Source organism: Corvus brachyrhynchos, unplaced genomic scaffold (genome assembly GCF_000691975.1).
Source record: "Corvus brachyrhynchos isolate BGI_N302 unplaced genomic scaffold, ASM69197v1 scaffold12, whole genome shotgun sequence".
Taxonomy (NCBI): Eukaryota; Metazoa; Chordata; class Aves; order Passeriformes; family Corvidae; genus Corvus; species Corvus brachyrhynchos.
The window spans coordinates 1,045,284-1,052,026 of NW_008237885.1; positions in this window are offsets into that span (position 1 = coordinate 1,045,284).

Here is a 6,743-nt window from a genome sequence, read left to right on the forward strand (position 1 = left end):
TCCCACTCTATTTCTCAGCTCTCAGCCAGCGTGTACAGACAAGGACTGTAACTTGCACCCAGCAGTTACTATACATGAAATACAAAGAGCAGAAGGCATATCCAATCCAACTGAGGAGTCTGGATGCAGACTTTTATCCCTCCTCATAGTGGGCAAACTATTTTTTCAGAGGCTTATAATTTGGCCAAATTTAGACCCATGTACCAATACTGTGGGGTTTTGGGCAATTTCCAAGTGGTTCAAACCAGAATGGTGCCAGGTTTTGACAGAATGTTTTGAAGAATTTAGCACATGGGGAATGGTGCATTTCCCATTGTTTTATCCTGAGAAACAGCTGAACCATTAAAAAATAGAGAACAACCAACCACCCCCAAATCTGGGACAGAGAAATCATCCTGAAAAAATGGAGCTTTACTAATTAGTTTGGAAAGCAGCAAAAAAAAAAGATCACCTTGTCTCATACTGGAAAGTGCCAGGCAACCTCTATTCAGTTTGATTGTTCCATCTGCAAGAACAAAGGGTGAATAGCAAAAAGAAGCCTATGTAATAACCAAAAGAGCTGTGATCTAGAGTATATTCTTGGCTGTAGGATGAAAACATGTTTTGTTTTCCTAAGCTGTGTTGTACAACTAGAAAGCTAAGGTGCCACGTCTCAAGTATTTGGGGATGATGTTTAAGGCTAATGTCTTTTGCTTATTAAATTGTACAATGATTCTAAAGCAAGAAAAAAAACCAGAATCTTTCATACAGCATCTCAAGAAGCAGCTTTATACTTATTTCAGTGAAAATATCTTGTAGAAGGCTACACTTCAAATCTAGTTCTCTGATCTACCTAATAAGCACTTTTGTGCAGGCATACTCTTAATACTCGTATTTCTACCATTCAACGTAACACTCAGTCTACCTACATATTTTTCTTCAGCAGTCTTTCAGGTTTATATTTTCACCGCTTTAACCTAGATCCACCCCCATTCTCCTCCACTTCTGCCAGCTAACCAGCTCACTTTTCCATTTTTCAGTGAGACTCCTATGTGGCTGTCTGGCCTTGCAAACACTCCTAAGAGCAGCCAGGTCTGTTATCCAGTTATCTACATATGTGGTCACTGCACTGTGAAGAATTTGAAATAAATTCTCAGTGCCCCACAGACTATTTCATATTCCAGTCAGACCAAAAAGCGTGCACTTGAAAGTACACAGAAGAACTGTTCCAGCAGAGTGGGATGAAGATGTGCCGTTAGCAGTTCCAGTATCGCGCAGTGCCTGGCTCACATCAACACGGCTTTTTCTTCCACCCACTTGCAATCCAGCCTGTAAATGCAAACCACAGCCTGGAGAAGGCTCCAGGGAGCCTTCTGGCAGTCTTCCAGCACCAAAAAGGGGCTTGCAAGAGAGCTGGAGAGGGACCTTTGACAAGAGCCTGTACTGACAGGACAAGGGGGGACCGCTTCAAACTGAAACAGGGCAGGTTTAGATTCTAAGGAAGAAATTTTTTCACTGTGAGGGTGGTGAGGCACTGGAACGGGTTGCCCAGGGAAACTCTTAATGCCCCAGCCCTGGAAGTGTTCAAGGCCAGGCTTTGAGCAATCTGGTCTAGTGGAAGGCATCCCTGCCCATGGCACAGGGGTTGGAACTAGATGAACTTTAAACATCCCTTTCTATCTGAATCATTCTATGAGCCTATGACTCTTAACTCAGAACTTTTTACTTCCAATGTGAGAATAAAAACATGTGTTGACCATCAGACAAAGCCCTAAACAACTGAAGTCAAAATTCAGATGTATTAACTGACCTCCCTATGAAGGAAAGAAACCTGCAGTTCCAAATGTCTGCAAATTCCGTTGACTGCAATTAGCCCAAAAACACAAGAAAAGTTCTTTCTGCAGGTTTTATGGCAAAACAGGAATTATGTTTAAGATAAATGAGTAGGGCACTAGTGCATTCAAACAGAGTCATTGGAAGCTGGAAATTTCTTTCTTAAATGAGAATGACCAAGATGGTGCCTGCCAAAGGGAGACATGACTACAGATTGAGTACACTGCTATGGGCCAGACGGAGCAATAAACACATTTGTCAGCAATTTCAGAAACATTCCTCCTGTACTCAGAAAAATAGGTGTCGTTTGATAGAGAAAAAAGCACAAGGTAAACAGCAAGGACACGATACTGCTGAAGGTAACTTGGGATAGAAGATGTAGTCCAGTGATTCATTGGTCAAGCAACAAAAGTAATGAGCAAAGGTTGGTGATCCAGTTAGACTGATACCTGTGGAAGATTGATAACAAGGTATTACATCTAACCAAAATATTTTACCGAGCAAAAAACTTTCAGTGGTAGCTAGAAAGAAAAAAAACGAGGGGAGGGAAGGGTGCAGAGAGACAGAGAAAGCATTTGCTAGGAGTGAAAAACTCTAAGTTTTCTAGCTGTTCAGTTATTTGAAAAGAGCATGTCACACATCGGCATTTTTTAACTGTTCAGAACAGCCCAATGAATTCCTTTGTCCCTCTATAGGTATCTTCTTGGGCAAAACAAAAGGATATTACTAAGCTAATGGGACTGGAAGAACCCATTAGCAAAAGTTTCCCTGGGACTGATTTACAGAATGAATGGGCAAATCAAAAACATGAAATTAGCAGCATGTATCAGCCTTCTATATGATCCACAGAACTAAAAGCTTTTAAGATGTGCCAGCCTCAGGCTTCTTGCTCCTTAAGGCATGCATGACATGAAAACAAGAGACTACCAAGCACCCATCATTAGTGAAAATAGGGTATTTTAGCGATACTGGCATGACTAAAATGTAACTGCTGATCAGTGCCAATTAGCTAGAATAATCCTGTTAGCATTAGCTCAACTGTTCATTTATAAATCTCTGCAACACTAATTGTATTTGAAGTTCTTTCTAACACTAACTCCTTTTGTGTGGCGCTGAAAGCCTTCAAAACACTCATCAATTGAACAGCTGATATAACAAACAATCCTTCTTTAACCCTTTGCAGTGCTATAGTTCTGCATATTAACTATATCATATATTGACCAAATTTTTATTTGGTAATTTTATTTTTTTATATATGGAACATTTTATTATATATTTACAATAAGCATTATACTCTTGCCATAGGAAGAGCTGTATCTTATCAAATACTGAGTATTGCTGATTGTTGTCAGTATATATCCCACTAAGAAAAGTGAACAAAAGAAGCCCCTGCATTGCTAATGTTCTTTATCAAGCTCATAACTTAAATCACAACATCCATTCATCCATACAAAATCAATTAGATTTGATTTTTACTTATTGCTATTTAATTTGGACCAGAAGAGCATTTTGGCAGGAAATACTTAGTTGAACTGAATATAGTTGACAGTGTTGTTTCAAATTACTGGGCACCCTCATCAGCTCTGGATGAACTTTTTGATCAAATCAAAATGGACAATAAAGAAAATGCAAGAAGATTTCATTAAATAAATTTATTTGTTAAAATAATTTAACTCCAAATACAACTGCTGAGTTTGCATTGAGTTCTATGTACAATTCTTGTTTTATTTGAAACATCAAGGTTTAAACAACTGACATTGTTACAAAACAAACTGTTGCCCCATTTTAAGTTGCCAGTTGTATTAGAGCTCAACAATTAACTGTGAAATACATTAATTCACCCATAGGAAACTCCAAATCAACAGCGTTAAGTCTGACTCCAGAACCCACTTCAGCCTTTCTTCAAACCCTGATCAAGAATTAACAGATGCACAACAATGCAGATAAAAGCCTCCTGCAGTTGTCAAACATTTGCTTTTGTTGCGGAGTTTCACAATTAAAGCCTAACCAGTGCTTTGACACAACACTGGTAAAAAAAATAAAAAATTAAAAACAAACATGCACAAAACCCCCCAACCAAATGGCTGACATCTTTAGGCAACATTCTATACAGGAAAGCAAATACCAGTAGTTTTCCCACAGAAAAGTAATGGCAACTGTAGCACTGGGGTTAGGGAGAGGCTAGAATCAGAACAGAAAATGTCATCAATTTTATTTTTTTGACGCTCTGAAGGAGTGAGCAGGGGGACAGACACAACAGAAAAAACCCAAACAAAATTCAATGCAAGTTATATTTAATACTCTTGATCTGATTCTGTTAACAGTTGCTCTCACTATCACAGCTTAAAAGAATAAAAGTTGCAACTTTTTTTTTAAAAAAACCAACAAAACTGGAGAAATGCTGTCTTTGTAGAAAAGTACAAAGCTCTACAAGAACAGCCAAAGGAAAAGTGGGTCTTTGGAACAAATAATAATTTTTTAAGGCATGTTATAAGAAACTTTCAAATACTATAATTGGTAATCCTGTCAGGGCAAAAATGAAACAGTGACCCAAGAGCAGTGACTCCTGCAGGGTGGCCATGCAGCCGTCGTGTGGCTCACCTACCTCCCTTTTGGCTACCCCTGTAACTTGAAAAATCTGTCGAGTGCAACTGTCATTGATTCAAGCTCCACTATCTTCATATTAGTGGAAATACAAATAGTGCATAACTACTTCCTCAGAACTATACAATGAAAAACAACACTTACGCTTTGCCCCCCCAGCCAAGTTGCATGGTAGCTTTCATATGGCCTATGCTTTTGAAAATGTAAGTGTAATGAAGAAACCAAACTGGGAGATACTTTCCTCAATATTTTCTGTTAAAAATTTACTGTGCAATTTTTCCTATATTTAAAGCCCATCTGCTTTACATTATGAATTTCATGTTAGGCTGTTCATACTCTACTTCAAGCCATTTTCTTGGTTGATGAACAATCTGTGAGGTAAGATTTTTAACATCTCTGTAAATAACCTCACATAACATGTACTTCCAACTCAGTTTGAAATTTGGCTTTGGTTTGTTTTCTGGGCTTTGTTTTTTGTTTGTGGTTTTTTTCAAGAGCTTGTGCAGTGGATCTCACACTGACAAGCTGTTTTACGGATGGATTGTGCTGCTTGATAAACCATTTCCCAATCTAGATATCTGAAACCCTGAAATATCATTAATCCAACATCTCACATCTTGCTTAAGCATGGCAGCTGATACAATGGGCAGGCAGGGGGTGGTAAGAGAACATTCATACCATCTAGTTTAGGCATGTGAGTTGTGTGACTTGGAGGACTAAAGTTAAAAGCCTAAGTTTGCTATATAGTCAATGGAAAGAGGTAGGTGCCTCTAGGGGGGCGATTCAGAGCACCCAAAATGGGCATTCAGATGCCAGAAATAAACGGTGTGCCTATCTCCCTAAGAGAACAAAGTACAGTAACGAAAGCTCTGCAAGGTAGATGGGAAATGGGCTACATTTACGTTCTAGTAAGGCTTAATGTTCCTTGACTTCTAATGCCCTTTGTCACACTGGTTGTGGAAAGGTCTTGAAAGATTAAGGGCAGAGTTGGCCAGTTCTCTTCTGTGAATATGATTTCCTTTAGTTATCATCCAGTGAACTATAATTCAAAATGTTAAGGATATTTATGTATGGAAATCTGCAAAGTGTTTTCTACTCCAGTGTCCTCTGTGGCAGATGAGAGCGCTTTTAGGAAGTTCTGCAGATGGAGGCAAAACTCTCGAACCTAACTCCAATTACAGCATTTCTAAGGGCCATATACACACACACATACACACTCAACACACACACACACACAGCCCAGCACCCCTATTTTCACTCATTTAAACACAAGGAACTACACTGTTACTGCACAAGATTGAAAAACTAATAAACGCATGGTGTTATTTAGACCACAGGCTCAGTGACTGTATTTTTATGGCCAATTTTACCTATAAAAGATCCAGCTCAAGACAATCTCTCCAGCATTTAAAATCTAAACATTGCGATTGAAAACTTTTCTATACTTTGATTGTAAGACTTTGAGATAGGTATTTCTGTGCCATTAGTCATGCAAATGATAAATACTTCACTGCTATGAAACTAGCAAGTCAGAGCTCGAGCATCCTTTCAAAATAAAATATTTGCTCCCACCATTAAGCACTCCAATAATTGGGGCAACCTTTGAATAGTGTGTCAGGCAATTAAAGAGCCATTTCCACACTCACCTAAGGATTTACAACCATAACTATTTCACCTCTGAACCAAATGATTTCACGTGGTTATTCAATTTAAGTTTTCAACATTAAAGCTATCAAATAGCAAACTGGATTTTCAAAGGTTAGTTCGGGATCACACCAGAGAATGTAGCCCTTAAAGGCAAGAAAAACTGTTGTCTTTAACAAACTTAAAAATGCAGGATGTTCATACTGTCCCACGAGGTTTCTGCAGAAGGGAACATATGGATGAAACATGGCTTAATTTTCCTTACAAGATGGTACTAGTTAATCTATTAAAGTGTTCCTTGTTAGTAAGGCTCAGCAATTTTTTTTTCATCACAGTTGCTTCCTCCTGGTTCAGTAAAGTGAAAATAAAGATGCTTCCTGCTTTGTAAACAGAGGGTTTGTTTGGCTTTTTGTAGACCAAAACCTGAAGTGATCCTCCATTTCTGAGCAGCAAAATGAAAGATTTAAAACATTCCAATGCCAGACTGTTTCTTCACCCGTCACTTGTTTCCAGATCTTGCCTCTCATTTCACACACACTGATTCAATGTTTTCTATTTCAAGATGTGGGATAGTGTAGAAATAATAGCATTGATTTTGAAAAGAATCCAAACTATATGGGTCTCTGGTAGCCTTTTCCTCCAACACTGTCAGAAGTTCTGGTGAAATCAACATAATTGACTGA